Here is a 25,045-nt window from a genome sequence, read left to right as displayed (position 1 = left end):
TTGTATGTCATAATGCATGATGAAACGAATAATCAATCAGTGTGAAAGCTCTAGAACACTGTGACATTCATCTCAAGTGATTATTTTTAAAATATTTACAAGGAGAACAAAATGTAATTTGCACTCATTGATGAATCACAAGTTCCTCATGAGAAAACATGTCAACCCCTGGAGCTTTGTTTACTCACTGCAAAGTGAGAGACATAAGTGCAATTCATTTAAATATGAGGTACATATTTAAGAAATATTCTCGCTGATTCCTAGACATTGACAGTGAAACACACAAAAGGAAACTCCCATCCTATAAAAAAAATATATTAATACCTACAGTCTCCAAAAAAAGGCACAATACTGTACCTTTTAAGGTACAAATGGCTGTCATTCTGAATTCTGAGATTAAAGTCAGAATTCTGAGATTAAAGTCAGAATTCTGAATTCTGAGTTTAAAGTCAGAATTCTGAGATTAAAGTCAGAATTCTGAGATTAAAGTCAGAATTTTGAGATTAAAGTCAGAATTCTGAGTTTAAAGTCAGAATTCTGACTTTAAAGTCAGAATTCTGAGTTTAAAATCAGAATTCTGAGATTTCTGAGATTTTAATCTCAGAATTCTGAGATTAAAGTCAGAATTCTGAATTCTGAGTTTAAAGTCAGAATTCTGAGATTAAAGTCAGAATTCTGAGTTTAAAGTCAGAATTCTGAGTTTAAAGTCAGAATTCTGAGTTTAAAGTCAGAATTCTGAGTTTAAAATCAGAATTCTGAGATTTCTGAGATTTTAATCTCAGAATTCTGAGATTAAAGTGAGAATTCTGAGATTAAAGTGAGAATTCTGAGTTTAAAGTCAGAATTCTGAGTTTAAAGTCAGAATTCTGAGATTAAAGTCAGAATTCTGAGATTAAAGTCAGAATTCTGAGATTGAAGTCAGAATTCTGAGATTAAAGTCAGAATTCTGAGTTTAAAGTCAGAATTCTGAGTTTAAAGTCAGAATTCTGAGATTAAAGTCAGAATTCTGAGATTAAAGTCAGAATTCAAATATTTTTTTCACCAGTGGCCCTAATCCTCTTCCGTACATATGACATCAGTGGGTCAGTTAGATTGTGTTGAAGCATCGAAAATACATTTTTGTCCAAAAAGAACAAAAATTACGACTTTATTTAGAATTGTCTTCTCTTCCGTGTCTTTTGTGAAGCGCATGTGCGAGACTACAGTCTAAGTTTGAAAAAAAAAAACTTCACAAACATGTCTGAGAATAACACGTCATCTGCGTCACTGCAGTCACGTGACTTTGGTCTCGCGCATGCGCTTCGCAACAGATGCGGAAGAGAAGACAATGCTGAATAAAGTCGTAATTTTTTTGTTATTTTTGGACCAAAATGTATTTTCGATGCTTCAACACATTCTGGCTGACCCACTGATGTCACATGGACTACTTTGATGATGTTTTATTACCTTTCTGGATATGGACAGTAAACCGTACATAGATTTTCAATGGAGGGTCAACAAGCTCTCGGACTAAATATAAAACATCTTAAACTGTGTTCTGAAGATGAACGGAGGTCTCACACTCATGAGTGTGAGTCATTAATGATGTTATTTTCATTTTTGGGTAAACTATCCCTTTAAAAAAATACTCCAGAAGTGATGTTCATTGCTACAGTAGTTAGCTAATGCATTAACTACACTAATGTTAAAAAAATGCAACTTTATTGTAAAGTGTTAATATTAATGTTACAGCTTATGATGTCAAAAAGAAACACATTTTTCATTTTTGAGTGAACTATTTCATCAAGTCCCCAGAGTCACCAAGACTGCTTAGGTTGAAAACAAACTTCAACGTGTAAACAAGACATCTTTCGTGCAGCTTTTATCTAAACCATCCAAGACAAAAAATGTAAAAAATGTAACCTGACAAAAAAAAAAATGAAAAATTTACACCAAGTGTAGCAATTCAACAGACAACTGCACACTGTAACATAATCTAAGCTTACAGTAAAAAGATAATGACACGGTGCAATATGACATCAAACCAAGCGTGAGATGTGGAGGGGCCGGGGAAGGCGTTGTGCCCTCGAGGTGATGAGAGAGAGGAGGTGAATTCTCACACTGCTGGAGCGAGCACAGCCTTCAGAATCTCACATTAAGGCGGTGATTTATTGGCTTTGTCAAGAGCAGCTGTTGCAGGGACACAATAGGGCTCATAACAGCTTGCCGAGAGGAAGAAGTCTCTCCGCACGCAATAAGACCAAGATCACAGCTTCTACCTTAGGGCTTAGACCCAGACTTGAGCACCGTTTGTAGGAGGAGACAGCTCTGGTGTGCTTATAAAGGCTTTGGAGGACGGCTAAAGATGTTCAGGTAGAAAGTAGAATTGAGTTGAAGCCACTTTTGACAAAAAGAGCAGTCCAGCCTGGAGATTACAAGGGCCTGGATCAGAAGTTGTGCAGCAAGCTTTGTAAGATACAGTGAGGAAAATAAGTATTTGAACACCCTGCTAGTTCTCCCACTTAGAAATCATGGAGGGGTCCGAAATTGTCATCGCAGGCGCATGTCCACCGTGAGAGACATAATAAAAAAAAAATCCAGAAATCACACTATATGATTCTTCAACTATCCATTTGTATGATACAGCTGCAAATAAGTATTTGAACACCTCTCAATCAGCTAGAATTCTGACCCTCAAAGACCTGTTAGTCTCCCTTAAAAATGTCCACTTCCACTCCATTTATTATCCTAAATTAGATGCACCTGTTTGAGGTCGTTAGCTGTAAGAATCCAACTAACTAACATGGCCTACGATGACAATTTCAGTCCCCTCCATGATTTCTAAGTGGGCAAACTTAAAACAAAATAGCAGGGTGTTCAAATACTTATTTTCCTCACTGTATGGCCGTATCTTCTTAATATTGTATAATGCAAAATTTCATGAATGCGCTTTCTTTGCAATGTTATAAGAAAAGGACAGTTCGTTATCAAAGACTACACAGAGCCTTCTTCCAGTTTTGGAAGGAGAAATGGTGGCGTTGCCGAGTTGAATGGACAGGTCGTGCTGTAGTGTGGGTTGTGCCGGAAAAACATGCAGCTCCGTCTTAGCGAGGTTCAGCTGGAGGAGGTGGTGTTTCTCAATCCAAGCCTAGATGTTTTCGAAGCAGGCTGTAATATGTGCTGCTATGGTGGGATCATCAAAGTGAAATGAGAAGAAGATCTGGGTGTCATCAGTATAGCAGTGGGAGGAGAAGCCATTTGCCTGTATGATAGGTCCTAAGGATGTTGTGTACATGGAGAAAAGGAGTGGACCAAGCACTGATCCCTGTGGGACCCCAGCGACCATCTGGTGAGCTGTGGACCGCAGCTTTCATGTAGTTACAAACCTGTATAATTTTTTTGTTCTGATGAACACGAAGAAAGCTATTTTAAGGAATGTTTGTAATCTAACCATTTGTGAGCCCTATTCACTTCCACGAACGGTTTGGTTACAAACATTCCTCAAAATATCTTCCTTCGTGTTCATCAGAACAAACAAATTTATACAGGTTTGTAACAACATAAGAATTGGTAAATGATGACAGAAATGGGTGAACTATCCCCTTAAGAGCTGTTCCTAAACTTTCAGGAGGACGATGCACACAACTTTGGAAAGTTGTGTAGAACTAGCCAATTAGACTGGAACTGCTGACTTCAGTCTGCTCGTGTCATTTTTGTGTGCAATATGCACCAGACAGTAGGTTTATGGAAGATGAGTAGCTTGATGGTGAGACTAGGGAGTGAAAGTGAAGGGGAGAGAGAGAGGCAAGAGTGAGATTGACAGATGTGTGACAATCAAAAAAAGACAGTCATGACTTTCTTGGCACATATATTTTTTTCTTGACTCTCAGTGCATGATCCCTAAATGAACTAACACACACTAATACAAACAAAACCATGGGCCGATGCAAACGCAGCTGCAACAATGCTGTATACAACTGCTGAGAGACATCGGAGACCCTGTCGTACTGCCAGGCCTCGGCCTCTGGGAAAACAAAGGAGATGGAAACTCGCTCAAGTTTCTGCTTAATTATTTGTTGGATAAACAGGACTGAGTGCTTTGCAGCATGCTGCGTGTTTACCTTTGTAAGGTCACTGCTTTCTAAGGTCACAGAGGTCCCAAGACAAATACAAGAAATGTAGACTGGGATTTAATCATAGCCAGACCATTTGACATGCAACAAGAACCATCGACGCCAAAAAGAGACCACATGACAGTCACCTTATGCAACCCATCACAAGCCATTTAGGAAGAAGGTTATCTAAAATAGATTGTACTACAATAATAAACCAGCATGAAAAAATGAATGCAAATACTCATACAGCAGTCGCTTCAAACTATTTCAATACTTTAACTTAAGTTTAGCTGTTGGGTTTTCCTGTTTTCCTGCGAAAAACTTTGAAAAAAAATTGTCTTTGCGTAATAACGTCACTTTGCTTAGAGTTTGACGTGTAATCTTTATGGGAGCATTTACTATGTAAAGTTTCAAAAGTAATAGTGGATAAAAGTGTCTGCCAAATGCATAAATGTAATGAGTTTGATTCCAGGCCAGCGTTCCTGTCAAGGTCATGGGTTTGATACCCAGGAAAGATACAAACTGATTAAATGTATACTTTAGATGAACTTAAATGCAGACACAAACATCTGCCGAATGCATGAATGTAAATGGAGTGATTAAAAAATGTGCCCTGACTGGAAGGCCAATTTTTTTAGCCATCATCCAGCACAACACTCAGACCGTCAGTAAACCTGCTGCACTAAATGTTGTTATTTGGACAAATTTTTCTCTCTCTTTCCATCTGTATGACAACTACACACACACACAGCAAGTGGAATGACTTTGGGGTCTCTGCACGACACCACTTACAGGATAATGGCTCCGTTTCTCACTGAGAAGAGTCTTAAAGCAAGTCTCCTGACTCTTGTTTTCAGTCACACTGAGTAAGATAGCGAGTGGGTGTCACGCTGTCCAGAAGAAGAGCGGCAGAAGAGTTTGAAGTCTGAAAAACCAAGCTGTCATTTCACTGTGACAAATACAGTATTCATGAGAGCTCCACGGTTCCACACACTGAATGGCTGACAGATTACGGCAGCAGCAAATGTCTTTCCTACTTTATATTCAAATATATCCGAGCAGTTTTGCACTCAGCCCTAAAAGACGCCAAGTGACTATACTGTAGTGACGACAAAAAGACACAATACAATCACACAAACTAAAAATAACACCATTTTAAAATAAGTCAAAGTGAGAACTAGGTTCAAATCCTGACTATTTCATGCCGGGATCCCATCGTGTGCAATGCATTAAAGAAAAAAGCCTATATACTGTATAAAAAATTGCATTGAAATGTGAGGGTATTTACCAAGCAATTCATAAAACAGCAAACTATACTGTAAATAGTGAAAAGATAGATAAAATTCCTGAAAAATGCTAAAAAATATGCCTAAGGACACAAATTGTACCTGCTGTGTTGATTGTCTCTTAAAATGGTTTACTGGATTCAAATCACAAGAATTTCAGCTTTCCAAAGATATGTGACATGTTCAGTCGCGTAGCTACGGGTGGGCCTGTCAGCTAGGCCCACCCACCTGCCAGCTAGGCCCAGATAACATTTGCGCCCAATTTTGCGCCCATGGGCGTTCTGGTTTGAAATCAAGGTGTGTTCAGGCATATTGTTGGCGTGTTGCTATTTTGAGTCAACTAAAATAGACTACGCCATTGACCAACTAAAACCTGGTCGCAATATTGCTTTTGTTATTTAATTAGTGCGTTCGTAATATGTGCCTATAAACGGTACCTCAGTATAAAACGGTATAAAATTTTACCTCTGGATATGAGATAAGAACCATTTTTAAGTCATGCTTTTCAAAGCACTCACAGCGCTGTCCTAGTGCTGAAACGGCTCTCTGCACGTTTGTAAATTATTTATCTCCTGTTTGTTACAAATAAAGTTTTTTTTTGCATATTTGTAAATTATTCTTTGATATTACACTGATCATCTGGGCTATCAATACATTTACAGCAATTAAAAGCCTGCTATTTTTACTTCCATGACTGAAAGAAAATGACTTTTAAAGGTTTTAATACCAAAAAATAACAACTTCATTACAAATGAAAACAACACAATTTTTTAATATCAATCTTAAAGGAATAGTCTACCCTTTTGCCATATTAAACTATGTTATTACCTCAACTTTATTATATACCTCAACGAATTAATACATTTCTATCTTTTTTCAATGCGTGCACTGTACAGCGCGTCGTGAATGTGTTAGCATTTAGCCTAGCCCCATTCATTCCTATGGTACCAAACAGGGAAGCCACCAAACACTTCCGTGTTTTGCCTATTTAAAGACTGTTACATGAGGAGTTATACCAGTAAGTATGGTGCCACAAAATAAAACTTTTTTTTTGTACCATAGGAATGAATGGGGCTAGGCTAAATGCTAACACATTCACAACGCGCTGTACAGTGCACGCATTGAAAAAAGATAGAAATGTATTAAGTCGTCTAAGTTGAGGTAATAACATAGTTTAATATGGCAAAAGGGTAGACTATTCCTTTAAACTGGTGGTCTTCTTTCTTAGTTTTTTAGTTTACAAATTCTGCCAAAATAGGGAATTGGGATGGTGCCAGCGCAACTGGCTTTTAAAGGGGATGAGAGATGAGACTCTTATTGCTTTATTGCACATTGCGCTTAGATCATTGAAAAGGGCCCATACAGGCTTTTGTTCTTATTAAACGGTAATATATTGAAGCTGGTGTAGTTGTGTGTTTGTATATTTTGATAACAGATGCATTTTCGACTAGGCCCACCTGATTTTCTCTGGGCCCACCCACATTGTGAATCCTGGCTATCCTAGTGACATGTTAAGCTTTTTGAGTTGTTGTATTTGATGGAGTTTTCTGTCAAATAATGCAGTATCCCTCCCACGGTTACAAATAGTTATTTTATTTGAAATATTTTTTTATTTTATTTAAAATATTTTTACTTAAAGTGAAAATGTTAGTTTAAAAAAATATATAATTCGGCGTTACCAGTATTTTGATTCAACTTTTCACATATCAGAGTGTAAATTATAAGACACGTTGATATAAACCATTAAAATCGGCATGAAACGAAAGTAGCGTTTGCCTTATTTTCCCCGTGGTGACGTATATCCGAATGAAACGGCTTCTGGAATGAATGAAGGCAGGGCTGTATTTGAATTTGTCCATCAAGATCTGATTGGATCGTTTGAAGTTGGGTCGTGTTGCTAATTGCTAATCGCTGCGATCTTCTCCCGGACCCTGCCCACCTGCCATATAATATGACCGGAAGTGAAGAGAGATCGTTTTGAGGAGGGGAGGAGATTTGCATTTTTGATTAAAGATTATTAGCTCACACGAAATTTAAAAAAAATAATGAAGCTCACAGATAAGTCATTTGTTAATAATACCACAATATTAATATTAATATATATAAATTGTTTTTTATTTTTTCATTTCAATTTCATTGCGACTTGGTGTGAGAGTTGCTTAAAAGATGAACCTACAAAACCAAACATCAATATTACTAACTATAATTAGAGTAACTCCTTAAACTTACACATAAAAAGGACATGAGCTTTATGTACAAATCACGATATCATGGTGCTTTTTCAACTTTCTAAAACAGAAAATAAAGGAACACAAAATCAACCATTAAGAACTCTGTATAGCAGCTCCTTAGCAATAACCCAGTGATGCGCCAGCGTGACCTTATGTGTTACGTAATCCCGTCAATAGGTCACATATGATGACGTATGTAAAAACTACCATTCCGATGTTTACAAGTGTGAAGAAAGAGGACCATTCTGACTTTGTTGTATGTGGAATGATGCTAATTAATATTTTGTGTCAGTTTATTGTTTAAAATTATCAGCAAGTGTGCGTTTCACAGTGACGCGCGACCTTTACGAAAAATGACGAAAATGACAATCGTTTCACTAGATAAGACCTCACTGGATAATTACGGCAGGGATTGTTTAAAGCCCTTTAAAGCTGCATTGAAAAGGCAATTTTAAACTGCATTGAAACTGTGAACCACTAAAGTCCACTATATGGAGAAATATCCTGGAAGGTTTTCCTCAAAAAACATAATTTCTTTCCGACTGAACAAAGAGAGACATAAACATCTTTGATGACATGGGGGTGAGTAAATTATCAGGTTTTTTTCATAAAAAGTGTTTTGTTGATAATTATGATTTGTTATCAGAACATATATACGAAATATAAAGTAGTCAGGGTGGGCCAAAAGGCTTCAGATGTGTAAATCTGGCACCTTGCCTTGGGTGCAAAAGGCAGGCACAACTGCATTTTAATGAACAGCTGCTGTGCGTTCCTCTCTTAGTGATCTGTGATAGAGTGTGCAGTACATGGACATCGACAGGCTTTGCTTTCTTGTTAGACCATTAAAATAAGTTGCCTCAGAGAGAGCAGATTCACCGAACGGCCACTTCAATTACCCAACATTTATTTCTGACTTCTGGCCTTTTCACATATACAAGCACACATAAACAAGAAGCAAGGACAGCTATAAGTCTTGAAACTTTCTGGAGATCAGCTCATATAAAAAAGGTCGAGAGAGGACACAATATGGGCAGATGCTTCACAGATCAGAAGTGTTTGGCCAGATGGAGGTGAAAATGTGAGGTGTGAAAGGAAGGGCAGAAGGGTTATTAAAGGAGTAAAAGTGGTTGATGAAGGAGTGTTTAATGATGGGTTAGATCTGTAACTGTAGATATGGATCACTGAGCGAGCGGTACTTAAATATGCTGTAAACGTTTTTTTACCCCTGCATAAAAACACCCTTAACTACTTTGCAGAGACTATTAAAATTGCTGTCACTCCTAGTCCTAGAATCAGTAAATAGAATAGAAAAGTGGCTATGTTAAGTCTGGAAGTTGCACAAGGATGGAGTCAAAAAGTGGACATCTGTTTGAAGGGATAGTTCGGCCAAGAATGATATTAAACCCATGATTTACTCACCCCCAACCTGTCCGAGATGCACATGTCCATCATTTTTCAGACGAACACATTTTCAGTTATTTTAGAAAATGTTTTAGATCTTCAAATGTAAAGTTATGGGGTCCACGTCCTTCAAGTCCAAAAAGTGTGCATCCATCCTTCAAAAAATAAATCCAAACGGCTCCACGATGATAAACAAAGGCTTTCCAAGAGTAATCCACACGGTGTTGCTGTAGAAATATCCATATTTAAAACTTTATAAACAAAAATAACTAGCTTCCGGTAACGCCGCCATCTTAGACTCCTCTGTATCCAGGAGAGAGTATCAGCGTAGTGTACGCACTTTTCTTAATGACATATAACAAAATCGGGGCCACACGAGGGCGGGTACACAGAGCAGTAGCAAAGAAACCTCCATAAACTGCGTACGCTCTCATCTTGAACCGCGCGTACCGCACCGCAGGATGCCTAATTGCATCTTTGCATTGACTTAACATGTAAATCACCCGTCCTTGACGCCTCTACTATGTCTGGTGTGAACCCTGCATTAATCATGGGGTCATTTTCATTTTTGCTGAATTAACCCTTTAATATTATACTATGTGATAATAACCATTTTATACAAATAATAAAATACTTGAGGCTAGTGCTGTATCGCAAATATGGCAGTACTTTATGCTTTGCCTTGTACCTTATTGCTTACATATATGACTGGGATTTCTATGAACAGTATTACAGTGCAGTACATGAGTGCATTCGAGCACAGTGCCACGGTTTTCTCACAAGCCATCACCTTATATTTATAGTCATGTTTAAACACACGGCAGCAAAACCATCCAGTGACTTCCCAACCTGCTTCAAGGTTACAGGCGTTAAGTGGTTTCACTCTAATTCAGCCATATTCCTGATTCTGGTCTCCTCACGTCAGCCCCAAAGGTAAGGACTGCAAAATTTTCTCCATCTTCATCCACCATTAGCATTCCGAACATAACTCCATAGGATCTAAAGCCATTCCCAACACAGACCACAGAATTCCAATGTAACTCAACCGGATTATAGCAGATCTGAGGGATTCTGCACATTGGAAGAAATTATCCTCCTAATCACTATTTTTGTCTTGCTTTGCTTTTTTTAACAGTGTAATCATTAAATGTTTATATTAGTGATGTTTATATTGACTGGTTATTCGAAGCTAAGAATTTATGATCAGTAAAAGGGACATTCCACTTTTTTTGAAAATATGCTAATTTTCCTGCTCCCCTAGAGTTAAACATTTGATTTTTACCGTTTTGGAATCCATTCAGCTGATCTCCGGGTCTGGCGGTACCACTTTTAGCATAGCTTAGCATAACCCATTGAATCTGATTAGACCATTAGCATCACGCTAAATAACAACTAAAGAGTTTCAATATTTTCCTATTTAAAACTTGACTCTTCTGTAGTTACATCGTGTACTAAGACCGAGGGAAAATTAAAAGTTGCGATTTTCTAGGCTGATATGGCTAGGAACTATACTCTCATTTTGGCGTAATAATCAAGGACTTTGCTGCTGTAACATGGCTGCAAGCAGGCGTAGTGATATTACGCACTGCCCGAAAATAGTCCCTTTTGTTACTTTCACTATGCTAGCAGCAAAGCTATGTTAAAAGTGGTACCGCCATACACGGAGATCTGCTGAATGGATTCCAAAACTGTAAAAATAAAATGTTTAACTCTAGGGAAGCTGGAAAATGAGCATATTTTCAAAAATGTGGAGTGTCCCTTTAAAAGAATTAACATTAACAAGTCATTACCTTTACAGAATAAAACTAAAATAACAGCCTCAAGCAAAGCATTCTGGGAACCAAAATCAGAAAAAAACTGAAAAAGGTTGATGAGGATTTCTGGTTCCCAGAATGCTTTGCATGAGGCTGTTATTGTATAGTTTTATTCTGTCAAGACAAAAACTTGTTAATGTTTAATGTTCATTTAACTTTAAACAAACTCTGGCCAGAAAATAACATACATTTAAATTTACAGTAAGTTACTGGCAAACAGCTGCATAACTACAATAATTTTTTAACAGGTCACAGACAACCGTCAACTGTATTTTTACTTAATAACAATTTAATATATCAAAGTCTTATCAGTTAACGGTTAATGTTCGGTTTACAAGCTGCGGTTGTCGGTCGGAAAAATTATCTGAAATGAACATCTCTATAGTTTATATACACTTATTACACGGCTCTCTGGAATGCTTGATTCTGATTGGTCAGTTGAGACATTTGCAGGTTCGTTCTTTTCAAATAATAACCGCTCCAAAGTAATAACGCATAGCCGGTACTACTTGTATGTTTTAAATCCCTCCGGGCCAACAAAGATTACTGTTTGGCGCCATCTTGTGACAAACACTGGACAACCACAATTAAGAATGGAAAATTTTGACATTCATTTTAACATGTATGGACAAAACAAAACATTTAAACAGTGGATAGAAGAACGAACAACGACAAGACACAGAGAGCTTACTGAGACTGAACTTGACAAAATAGAGCATCTACAGCTACGAAGCCAACACTCAAAAAAATACAGAATAGGCATTAAAACTTCTCAAAGACTGGCTAAAAGAGAAAAAAATGAAGACAGACAAGTATGAAGCAGAGGATTTACGATCATTTTATGCATCTGTGCAAAGTTTCGCGGAAGGATAAAAATGTTAATTTAAAACAAATATGCCAATAAAATGTTTCAAATTCATATTCATGTCCAGTTTTTTTTCTTATGTGGCAAGTAGCCGTGTAATAAGCGGGATAATGTAGAGCAGTGGTTCTCAAACTTTTTCAGCGTGCGGCCCCCTTTGTGTATGGAGCATTCCTTCGCGGTCCCCCAAAGAAAATTTCCAAAAAAACAGTTCTAAAACTTCACATTTTAATTAAACAAAACATAAAATTATACAAAATAGTGCTGCCTTGTTTTTTTTAGGTTTAATTTAACAGAATTCATGATAAATTAATGTATTTTATAAAATGTCATAAAACTGGGGTCCCCCTGGCACCGTCTTGCGGCCCCCCTGGGGGCCCCGGACCCCAGTTTGAGAACCACTGATGTAGAGGCAGCCGGTAGTTATCGGGTAAATAAGCCTCTTCAGTGTGATACAAGACCCTCTGCTTCGCGTCGGGTCCTGATCACACTGTCGGGGCTTATTTCCCGATAACTACCGGCTGCCTCTACATTATCCCTTACCTAACACATTTTTGTGTGATTTTAGCATAAAACAATTATTTTTTCCATTTTGTTTGAGGGATGTTTAGGTATTTCACTAAGAAACAACACAGGTCTCCTGTTTCATTATTCATTAAGTCGTTTAAAAGTGACACAAACAGCTGTTGTAACACATAATTGATTACTATTTCCATCCACCATAATAATCTCAGGGTAATTTCCCTTTCACCCAACATCCGTGTGAAACTTTTTTCTTGTTACTAAAGGTGTAAATTATTACAGAACTGCTGAAATTCATCTGTGATGAACTAACACACCTGTCTCTCAGATATTGAACAGGTGGCTGGCATACGACTAAATTGATGGAAATGATGCTGTTGATGCACTTGCGGCAACAAACAGAGCACGACGCTGAATTAAATTCTGTATCATTTTTGTTCGACTTTGTGCCATTACAAAGTACAAATTTCTAAGCTGATCTAGGATCACTACACAGGTATGAGAAACATCTGTGGATGAGCTAACATGACTCAGGGATTTATGACTGAAGCATGCATCCTATTACCAATGCAGAGACAATTTGCAATGTAATATCACAGGTATGACTGTGTGGTGGGGGCTGTATCATTTTACATGAGACTCAAAGTCATCAATCAGAGACTCTGTATGTTTTCGCTGCTGTTTAAAATGGAGCCCAGGTCTGCACCCGTCGCCTGCTCTGAATGACAATCGCTCAAACAAAATGGTAACACGATGCATTGCACAGAAAATGATTCTGAACGTCTCGTGTCATGAGAGTGAAGGAGAAAATCAGAAACCCTACACTAGTCAAAATGACCAAATCTTATAGGACAGATAAATCATTCAAGTATACTGAAGGACTCGGTTGGGAGATGATGTATGTTCAGATGAGTGTTCGTTGCATGTTCATTTTTGCATTTGCACCACTTTCCAAAGTTAATTATATCTATTACGAGCAAAACAAGCTTGTTGAGAAGTAGGCAGCAGGGGATCGAAACCTTATAATAGAAGTGAAGGCAGATAGAGAGAATAGCAAATATAACGCCTTTCGTAAGTGGACTTCAATCAAGTATCATTACTGACGTCATCACAAAGCGGACCAGAATTGAGCCGTTCATTCCAACTCGATTTAACCAAGAGGGTGTGAACGGCTAATTTAAGTGCTGGACCTCTCAATCAGTTCATTTAAGTGATAAGAAAAACAATATATTCTATAATGGCTTAATCGATAAACAAGTAACCAGGGATCTGTGATAACAATTAAGTTTGTACTGAGATTGTTGATTCTAGCTTGTGAGTACTGGCATACACAAATAGGGTTCACAAATTTAGTGCCAAAATAACAATCTGGGATTTCAACTTTAAACACATATCATATAAAAATACAGCTCTCTTTGTGCCAAGTTCAACATGCAGTACTTGCACAGAAAGTCTTATACATCAATGTCTTCATATTTGACAGAAATGAGCAGCTTGGCTATTCTGCAAATGATCATATGGGTATGAGATTTTGGAAGAAGTGTTTTACAATACAAATATACAAATACCATTGACAAAAGTATTGGGACACCTGACTATTACACCAAAATAAACTTTAATGACATTTCATTCAAGCATATTAGACTTTAATATGCAGTTGGTTCTGTTGGAAATTTGTGCCCGCATTCATTCTGTAGCCCTTTTATGAGGTCAGGCACAGATGTTGGACAGGAAGGCCTGGCTTGCAATCTTTGATTCAGTTTATCCCATTGGTGTTTGATGAGGTTGAGTTCAGGACTCCGTCCAGGCCACTAATCATTTTTATAAACCTGTGGCAATGGGTCTCATAAGTCCCTTTCACACACACACAGTCTTTACTGTAAATTACTGGTAAACTGCAGTTAACAGATTATGTGTGATCTGTACTGCAAATTTACCAGTAAAAGATGTTGTAAGATGCGCTGACAGCTTCAGGCCAATCATAATGCTCTGACAAATGACACGTTATATTAAGTCCTTGTGAAGCCTAATGTGTAAACATAACTGCTGTTCTGGACGCAGGTTTTGAATGTTTTCTCCTATAGTTCAGTTTGAAGTCAATACAATGTTGTTTGGTCAATAGCAACTGTGCAAGTGTCAGCAAATGACAAAAATACTGACAGTGTTTTATTAATAAGGCAGGCATGTAATTTGGTATCTGCTTTGCAGATCTGCTTGTACACATCACTCCAAACACGTTAATGTAAAATTATGACTTTATTCTCGTTATATTACAACTTTATTCCCGTTATATTACGACTTTATTCCCGTTATATTACGACTTTATTCTTGTTATATTAAAGACTTTATTCTCGTTATTTTGCAACTTTATTCTCGCTGTATTGCGACTCTTTATTTTTGTTATATTGCGAATCTTTATTCTCGTTATATTGCTATATTGTAACTTTTTATTCTCGCTACATTACGACTTTTTATTCTCGCTACGTTACGACTTTTTATTCTCGCTATGTTACGACTTTTTATTCTCGCTATGTTACGACTTTTTATACTCGCTATTTTACGACTTTTTATTCTTGCTATATTACAACTCTATTCTCGCTATGTTACGACTAGGGATGCACCGAATCCAGGATTCGGTTTAGGATTCGGCCGAATACTGGGCTTTTTGGCGGGGTTCGGGTTCGGACGAATCCTAGATTTTTGTTCCACCGAACCGAACCCGAGGATTGCGCTACGCTGGTCGACGTCACGCAGCCGTTGATTACACACATCGGGTGCTGACGTGGAGATGAGCTTTTTCTTTCGGTCAGCTGGACACACCAAAACTTTTAAACACCGCTGAAAACGCCTTGAGGTCCCCAAATGCCAGCTGTTTTTCAGCCGAGCGCTTGGTAGCTGTGATGCGTCAGCTGGGAGCCGGTTGGTTGCTGTGGTAAGGTCGTGCCCCTCCTCCACTGTAATTGGACGGCCGTGTGAAGACTGACATTGACGAGCGGAGCTTCTCACTCAAAGTTAAATATAGTTTTCAGCGCGGAGCTGCTTGCTTATTTGAAAAACGAGCGTGTCGCAACGCTTCGCTTTCATTATGCATAGGCTTATGGTAATTGTCAAAATAGTTTTTCCAACTTGTCATCCTGGCATAATGTACAGTTAAAATTAAATAAAATGAAAAATACACTGCTGTGGACGTTTTTTACTTCATTAATGTGTTTTACTGTGTTGGAATAAGGATGCAAGTAGGATTCGGTATTCGGTTTCGGGTTCGGCCGAATCTTAAACGGTGGATTCGGGATTCGGCCGAACCTAAAAAATCTGGATTCGGTGCATCCCTAGTTACGACTTATTATTCTCGCTATGTTACGACTTTTTATTCTCGCTATGTTCCGACTTTTTATTCTCGCTATATTACAACTCTATTCTTGCTATGCTACGACTTTTTATTCTCACTATGTTACGACTTTTTATTCTCGCTATGTTACGACTTTTTATTCTCAGTACGTTATGACTTTTTATTCTTGCTATATTATTACTTTTTTATTCTCGCTATATTATGACTTTTTTATTCTCGCTATAGTACAACTTTATTCTCGCTTTATTATGACTTTTTATTCTCGCTATATTAGGACTTTTTATTCCCGCTCTATTACAACTCTGTTCTCACTATATTATGACTTTATCCTTGCTACATTACCACTTTATTCTCACTACATTACCACATTATTCTCGCTACATTACCCCATTATTCTCACTATATTGTGACTTTATTCTCGCTATTTTACGACTTTATTCTCGCTAAATTACAACTTTTTATTCTCAATATATTACGACTTTTTATTTTTTACTATATTACGACTTTATTCTCAAAATTTTATTTATTTTGACTTTATCCTCAAAAAACTATCTCACATTATAATGACTTTAATCTCAAGATGGTTTTATTTTTATTTTGGCTTGGCCCTAATCCTTGGTAGTAGATTGATCAGTACTGTGACACATAAAACGAGAAACACAACGCGTTATAAGAAAAAAATGACTTTAGGAATTTACTTTTCATGGTCAAAAACAGCTTTCTGAACCTACACGCGCAAACAATAACAAAATAACGCAATATTTTCAGCACCATAAAGGGTTGCATACTAAAGATGCCATCATAGTTTGGAATGCAAATGTAATCAGGGCTCGTAGAAAATCGCTTTGTTACTTCCATCCCATATTACTTCCGTCCCTGTTCTCCCATATCTTTCGTTTTCTCACCTAGTTTACTGGTATTTTATTACTGATGAGTAAATGATATCTTACTGGTAAAAAGATGTAAAGTTGTTGTGTGTTTAAACCGCACATTTTTGTATTTACTGGTAAAGTCATTCTGGTAAATATATGGAAGTTTACCGAAATTACTGTGTGAAAGAGGCTACTGAGACTCCTGAACTTAATAATTAAGTGGTGTGTTTAGTTGCCCATATAGTGTACATGTAAAGAATAAGCAATGTGATTTGTTGTAGTGAAGGCGTTAAGCATATTATCACATTGAATAATACACAAACTGCAGATAATTAAATTAAATACTTAATATTGTTAACCCTGGCTAAACAACACCTCCAACCAAAAATAATTAGCACAGAGTTTACATTCTCTTGTTATTAACACTGAAATAAGTTCAATGACATGCAAAAAAAAATCCTTTCTAACAATAAGACATCTTGAATGCACAGCCGTCTCCGAGGATCTCACTGTTTAGCAGTGGCAATAAAAGTCTAAGGAAATAAACAGGCAAGGCAGGTGGCGGTTATGCATTGCAAACCACTCAAAAAGCAATGTCTTTTCACCATATGCAAGATAGAAAAACGATGCCGACCCACACAGAAAAATACCAAATAAAAGATTGCATACCAGCAATGGGTAAGAAAACTGAAGGATGGAGGAATACATCTCAAGTGACAATACAAATGGGAAAAATGTATTTCCTTAAGCATTTAGCCTTAATCTCTTAGCATTAATCTCTCAACGTAATTAAATTTGTCATGGCTTAATCCGTGGGTAGGAGCAAAGTTGGGTCACTTGAGGTAAAACAGTAATGGGTGAAGTGATTTAAAATGTGATTCTGAAGCAAGAGGAGCTATGAATGGTCTGTGGAGATGCGAGATGACAGTTTACTGTGATTGGACACGCAATTCACTCGATCAGCCTGTTTACCCGGTGCCAAGATTTCACTCACTCGCCTTAATGTGCACAACTTCAACCACAAAAGCCCTTTCTATAGGTGAACACCTTTTCATTTTATCCCTTACCTGTTTGATAGTTTCTCTTCATCTTTGTGTTTGCTGGAACACATGGGAAAAGTAAAAGGCTTAGATCTTCTGATGTTATTTATATGTTAATGTGCAATGAAATTTTAACATTAAACTCCAAATACCACTCCTACCATAGCTCTTTTGAATGACTGATTCTAAAACCTATTTAGTTCAATTTATACTTTTGCGCAGGACCTACACCATAGCCTGTATACCATAGGCTACATGGCTGGTTTTCATTTATACTTCTGCGTCATTTTTCGCCTCGATGTGCATTTACACATGCAGAATGCTAGCAGGCAGTGTCCACAGGCATGTAATGTAATGTAATTACATAAAATTTTGGGAGAGGTGCACGCGGGCTGGGCCATATGCTACTGCGTGGGCTACGCCATAGGCTACTGCCCAGTCTCATGTAGATGCGTATAAATAGCACGGAGTGTGAAAATCGTGCAATACATACGCCAAATTCCACTTTGGCATATGATACGCCAGTCCTTCCCATTCACTTAAACGCCGCATTTTTTTTTGTCGTTTTATTTATTGGTTTCTCAATTTTTTCTGTTTTAAACCATTTTTTGCTTGGGTTTAGGGTTAGAGTTGGAGTTGGGGTTAGGATGTCATTTTTATATAACAAAACGTTGTTCTAACCCTAAACCCAAGCGAAAATGGTAAAAAAGTAAAAAATTGAGAAACCAACAAATAAAACGACAAAAAAAGATGCAGCGTTTAAGTGAATGGGAAGGACTGGCGTATCATATGCACGCCAAAGTGGAATTTGGGTATGTATTGCACGATTTTCACACTTCACGCAACACGCAATTTATACGCAACTCCACGAGACTGGGTTGGCTACGCCGTAGGCTACTGTGTAGGGTTTGCGTCTCTGCGTAGGCTACACCGTACAATCGACGCAGAAGTATAAAGTCAACTTTAGGGCTACACGATATAATCGCAGTTGTGCATATGGCAATAGTTTGCAAAAACTGAATAATTTTAATACTTAGATTATGTAAAGTCAAAGTTTTAGCAAAGAGACTGGCACATTAATGATTGGTGTGTGCTCTTATGTGTGGAAGATGATAAATGATTAAAGAATGTTTTTAAACATATTTTAACAAGTTCATATTGATTTTACAAACTTAAAAGCATTATCATATTGTATATTGTTTATCGCATCATTTAGCAAGTTATATCATTCAGCTCTAATGGATATGATCTCAAAATGACCAATGTAAGGTTACACACACTTGAAAAGTGAACACACGCAGTTTAAATTGTGAACACACACACACACAGAGCAGTGGGCAGCTATCACTGAAGCACCTGGGGAGCAATGGGGACAGCTGAATTGCTTAAGGGCACCCCAGTCGTATCCAGCGATGAGACTCGGGCTCTCGGGTCACAAGCCTGACTCTCTAACCATTAGGCAATGACTGGCCAAATGAAATAAATAGTAATCAAATGAGTTCATAAAAGGAAATCTAGTAAATAATGAATTTGGGCTTATGCTTATTGGACCAGCACTTAGGTTTTCATTTATTAATTACCCTGAAGAGCAACCATCCAGTTTACAAACACACTACAGCATCAACATGCAAATTATATGCAATGTTTTGCTGCACCGGAGATGAATGTAACATAAATTCAGAATTATTAAAGGTGAAGTTTGTAATTAATGCATCACTAATATCGGCAAACAGAATTGCAAATTATTTACCCAAAAAGATCACAACCCAAACTCACACTATTGCTGGAGCCAATGTCGCCGTGTTGGGCTTTGTGTTAAAGTGCACCTATTTCATTGCTAAAAAACAACGTTATTTTGTGGATTTGGTATGATACAATATGTTTGTGTGGTTTATGGTTAAAAACACTTTATTTTCCACCAACCATACATTTTGTAGCTCCAGATTTCAAAATGAAAAGCACTGTGTCCCTGATTGGCCAGCTAATCTGTACGTTGTGATTGGTCTGAATACCTCCGACGTCAGCCCGAAATGTGACACCCCATTACCATGTTTGAAAGATTCACTCACAATGCAATGCTGACAGGAGTCCAAGCGGGAGGAATTATGATAATACATCAACAAGCCCAGAAAATTAACTGTTGCCTACAATCCGTGTGTTTGTTGTAGTCCAAAAAAGAGATTTACGTTGGAAACGATAAATTGCGTCATTGTTTACTTTGGGGTTTGTACCTTTTGCATATCGTTAACATGTAATAATACACACTAACACACCAAAGGAAATGTAAAATCGTGATTCGGACCATAGTTGCTCTTTAAACTTTACAATGAAGCTTTTTTTAAATACACACATCACCTTTACACTCAGGACATGTAACCTCCCCGGTCCCAATCTCCCTAAATAAACCTCCCTGTGATTCATAAACCAAGACATAAGTGCCGCAGAGGCTACCTATGTGTGACAAGGGAGTCAATCCTTCTGACAGGCGGGCATTTTTAACTGTTCACTCCTTGAGGATAAACACACTTTAATCTGTTTTGTCAGTAACCTTGCAAAGCAAACACAAAAAGCACACATGCACAGACAAACTGACAAGCAAACGCGCTTGCAAAAAACAAACACAATCTCACACGCACACAGACGGAGATATATGGATGAGCCTGATCCTGTGCCGAGCGAAAGCATCTGTGTTGTGATGTTGTAGAGATGGAAATACCAACATGCCTCCCTGGACATGAATGATGAAAGACCAGACTATTCCTCTGCTGCGGCAAAACATAAAAAATAGCAAACGCCTGCAAATTTATCCATCTCCGGATCACCCCATGCGTTAACCTGACTGTACCCTGCATGTGTGCACGGTGAGAAAGGGGAAATTCGGACTCGAGAGAGCAGGAAATGAGGAAGGAAATCGGTAGAGAGCAAATATTTTCACTAAAGAGCTTATTGAGGGGAAAAATATCAATATTTATGTCATTAATTTACCTGCAGGTCTTCAGTAAACAGAGTTCCTTTTTCTTGGATTCAGACTTCTGTAAAAAAACACAATAAAAAAATCAATGAAAGCTATTTGAATATGAATTGATCTCCTATTGATGAACCAAATACACTGTACGCATACAGAAACAGAAGATATTCTAGAGGCTGTTATATCTGGTATTAAGATGCGTTTTGTTCGATTGGATTGCAAGTGGATGAGAGAGACGCATTCACGCTAACACCCTGTATTTTTATCTGTCTCTTTGTTCACTTTCAACCGCTTCTGTCCTGAATACTAAGGGGATGGTCTGTGAGCGAGTCCCTTTGCTTTTGTTTAAAACAGGAGTGTGAGAAATGATGTGTTTAAATTGATTTGCACTAATATTATGTCAGAGTCCATCGCTTGTGTTTTAAAGCTCACGTAACACACGCTGTTTCTGCATTTTTTATGTTAATCTGCAGTACCTGTAGAGTACTTTTAGATCCTTTATATCTCCGAAAAGTCTTTCGTTTAATCAGATTTATAAAAGAAAGATTAGCTTTACCAAATCTTTCCGATAACGTACGAAAAAATTAAGAAGGAGTTACGAGCTGCCGGAGGAGCGAGTACGAATCATGCAACACTATACAATACTGTTTAACTTATGATTCACTACATGTTCGTGTCATTTATATAATATGCACGCGCCTATTTCCAACATAAGACAGAAGTCTTAGCGCATGCAACTCATGACCCGGTTGGGACTTTTCAATAAAATCCAGCGCATCAAACACACATGCAAAACTCAGCTGCTACCCCGGATAATAAACTATATCCATTGTTTTCAAAAGGCTGAATTTCTTCTCCTTACATCCAAAAACACACTTTTTCATTCATGCCATTGTTGAGTTTTGAAGTTAAAGGAACAGTATGTAGGATTGTGGCCAAAACTGGTATTGCAATCACAAACCTTGTGGCTAAAACTGGAACTGCAATCACACAACTGGTGGCCAATACGCAAAAAGACAACATAAACATCAGTTGAGGGCTGCAACTCCACTTTTTAAATGACAATATCCTTGCCAGGCCACTGATGTCAGTGATATAAATATTTGAAATGAAAATTAATTCTTAATGTCTACTAGTGACATATCAGGGCCATTTTATTATTAATTGATATACATTTCTTACATACTGTTCCTTTAAAGAAAGCTGTCGCGTGATTTGATGTTTGTTAGTTCTAGCATCTCCCGCTGATTGACGGGTGGGCGGGGTTTTCCGGGAGAAGTGCCCATAAAAAGAAGTGATGCGTATAGAAACCCCTAAAAATGTCAGCTGGACTCGTAAACGAAAAAAAACTTTCATAAACTTGTATGAACCCTGGCGAAGTGCATTCGGCACAGAAATACTCTGTAATGCTGCGTTTACACCAGCCGTGGTAGAGGTGTCAAGCGCGAGTGATTTCAATGTTAAGTCAATGTGAGGTCACACGGCGCGAATGAGGCATTAAGCGTGGCGCGGTACACGCAATTTCGAGTGCTTTTTGTGCATTTTGCATTTCACGCGAATTTGTGGCTGACGCCCGAGTTGAAAAATGTGAACTTTGGCGGATTTTCGCGCCGCGTTAACCAATCAGTAACCTGCTTGCTGCTGTGGGGGTAGCCCCCCGGAGTCACTTATTCAACATGAAGGAACACTTGATATTGTACGTGAGCAGTCACCCGGAGCTATACAACACAAGTTCTTATTTCTATAGAGACAGGAATCATTTATCGGCCCGTGGCATTCCCGCCGTTTTTCATCAGCCATCTTGCAAACAGAAGACCCATAGCACTTGCCCCTCCCACAAGAAGCGAATTTTCCCTCTGATGCGCGTCAAATGCTTGTTTTTTTGTGCGTCTACTTTGCTGTATGCATTCAAACTGTTCAAGCGGCAAAGTAGGCGTGGTACTGTAGACCGCCTCAAACGTGGCTGGTGTAAACGCAGCATAACATGCCCAACTGCTTTTTTGACACTTTGCCTGTTTAGCATGAGGACATAACTATAACAGTTTTAATAAGTCAGAATGCATGAAATAGCCTACCATTGAACCACCCCTTTAAGTAAACATGCACAGAGTTTTATACAGATATATGTAAGAGTGATGGATATAGTATTCAGAACTATCAAATATGGACAAAACAAGATTTCTCTCTCTCTCTCTCTCTCTCTCTCTCACACACACACACACACACACACACACACACACACACACTTTCTTATTACCCACCATAGCTGCAATGATATCTTTTCTTGCGCAAACCACAAATGTAACAATGTTATCAGTCCAGCCTTCGTTCATAAGGAACAATGTTTGAAGACCACAATTGATAAGCACACACACAAACACACACCTCATTGAGACTTCAGCCTTATTACATCAGAATCACATAATCCGCCACTCGCAGACACAACACCTGTGACAAACCCTTAATGGTGTGGCTGCCATCTAAAATCGATTCAAAGAAAAATATCAAGTTTGCCATAATACTATTTTCTGAGATTATGGAGTAATGACAAAATGTCCTCGCTGGAGGTTCGCGTGGATTAATCGTTCTGCAGTACTCTATGAGCGATTAGGATGGGCTACAGGTGTACCAGGCAGTTAAAATCTTCTTATTAAAATAAAACAGGAACACTCAATGAGTGAGGCATGTTACTAATGGATGTTGCGACATAATGAAATGCGTAAGTAAATTGCACAGTCCAGCACAGGTTCAAAGCAAGCATAAAGAAATAATTGGAAGTGAGGGGTTTTACTAATATCCCTGTTGGGTTAACAGGTCTTCAGCAATGTGATTGATCTAATGATGGTATGAAGCAAAAACTTTCTCTCAAAAAAATATCAAAGAGCATCAAAGGTCCATATGAAAGGGAAATCATAGGGGTGAAACAAAGCAAGTACGCAGGTACACAATTCCCTGAGATGGTACCTTTTAAAAAGGTCCTAATATGTACCCATTTAGGTACAGATATGTAACTTTGAGGTACCAATATGCACCTTTCAGTGTACAAAATTGAAAAGGTATTGCTTGAATATGCACTCTAAAAAATTATGGGTTATTTTCAATCAAGCATTACTTCAAAAAAGGAACAAACCCAGACAATGTTTAAATGTTTGACCCAGCATTTTTGTGTGTACACACATTACAGAAAAGCAACATGAATATCACACGTGCAAAAACTTGATCACGTATAAAAATTTTTGTGTGAATCCTATTTAGCAAAACATTATACATAAAACATGCTGGCATGTTGTCCACATGTGATCCCGTAGATTTTAACATGAGACTTACATGAAAACTTTCCACATCGATGTTTCGCGTGTAATCACATTTTTGCAAATTCATTTTCAATTTACTTCTATAGCACAGTTTTTCAGGACAGAGTAATACAGGCAGGCATAAATAAAAAATGAGTTTTATCATTGGAGATCACATGTAAACTCCTAAAACAATGGTTCACAGGTGATAACATGTTTTTCAACATTCAGATCAATGCACATTTATTTCTATAACACTTTTCACAATTTTGCATTGTAGATAAAGTAGCTTTACAGTAAATACAATGTAGTACAGCATATATAAAGGCTTATGAAATATTAAGGATATATGGTATTATTACAAAATGCCAGCACATTAGCAGTACCTGCTCATACCTGTCAACATTGGGATTTAAAAATAAGGGAAATCCCCACACTCCCAAACCCGTTTTCATTATACAAGGGAATAGATGGGTACACTACAAAAAAAAACTTTCTTACTTAATATTGTTATCTTGTTTTAAAATAAAAATTCAACAATTTTTAAATAAAGGGATTTTGTGCATAAAATGAGCAAAAAATCTGCCAATGGGGTAAGCAAATTTTTTGTGAATTTTTCTTGAATTTAGTGTTTAAAGGGGACAGAGAATGAAAAAACATTTTTACCTTGAATAATGGTAGTCTACCCACATTCACAAACAGTGCTAAACATGCTAAACATCTCAGTCTCATAGAAATTCCTCTTTTAGAAATGTCAGCCAGAAAACGGCCCAATCTGAAAAACTGATGCTTATGACATCACAGGCATCTAACTGCCCCTCCACTTTAAAATAATTGGCTACATTTTTTGAGTGGAAGCAAAGTCAGCCAATCGGTAATGAGATTGCAAGTTAAGCCAGTAGGGGGAGCCAAATAGTTGCAAAACCACTTGTTTAAAATCCCCCACCCTAATAGAGCTATCTGAGAGAGGTTTTTAGGAAGCTTCTAAGGCATTACAGACCAAAAAAAAAAAAAAAGTCTACATGTCACATCACAGAACAAGGATAAATACTCCGTTCAATCATTCTATGTCACCTTTAAAGGAACTTTATGTAGGATTGTGGCCAAAACTGATATTGCAATCACAAAACTTGTGGCTAAAACTGGTACTGCAATCACACAACTGGTGGGCAATACACATCACAACATAAACATCAGTTGAGGGCTGCAACTCCACTTTTTAAATGAGAATATCCTGGCCATACCACTGTTGTCAGTGATATAAGTATTTGAAATGGAAATGATTTCTTAATGTCTAGTAACATATCAGGGCC

General features: G+C 37.8%; 1 protein-coding gene across 5 annotated transcripts in view; it reads right to left on the bottom strand.

Annotated features, from left to right (window-relative positions):
• Positions 1-25,045, bottom strand: part of tspan9a (tetraspanin 9a) — a 261,891-nt gene that overhangs the window by 132,255 nt on the left and 104,591 nt on the right. For 3 of the 5 annotated variants that reach the window (XM_055175085.2, XM_055175086.2, XM_055175088.2), the window contains one exon: positions 20,457-20,503. The exons of the other annotated variants lie outside the window; for them this stretch is intronic. The gene's annotated coding sequence lies outside the window, so the exon portion shown is untranslated. The remainder of the gene's footprint in view (positions 1-20,456; positions 20,504-25,045) is intronic. 5 annotated transcript variants of the gene reach the window in all.

This window comes from Misgurnus anguillicaudatus, chromosome 15 (assembly GCF_027580225.2).
Source record: "Misgurnus anguillicaudatus chromosome 15, ASM2758022v2, whole genome shotgun sequence".
NCBI classification, from domain to species: Eukaryota; Metazoa; Chordata; class Actinopteri; order Cypriniformes; family Cobitidae; genus Misgurnus; species Misgurnus anguillicaudatus.
The sequence above is the reverse complement of the archived record's forward strand: the minus strand, read 5'-3'. Positions and strand labels throughout refer to the sequence as shown.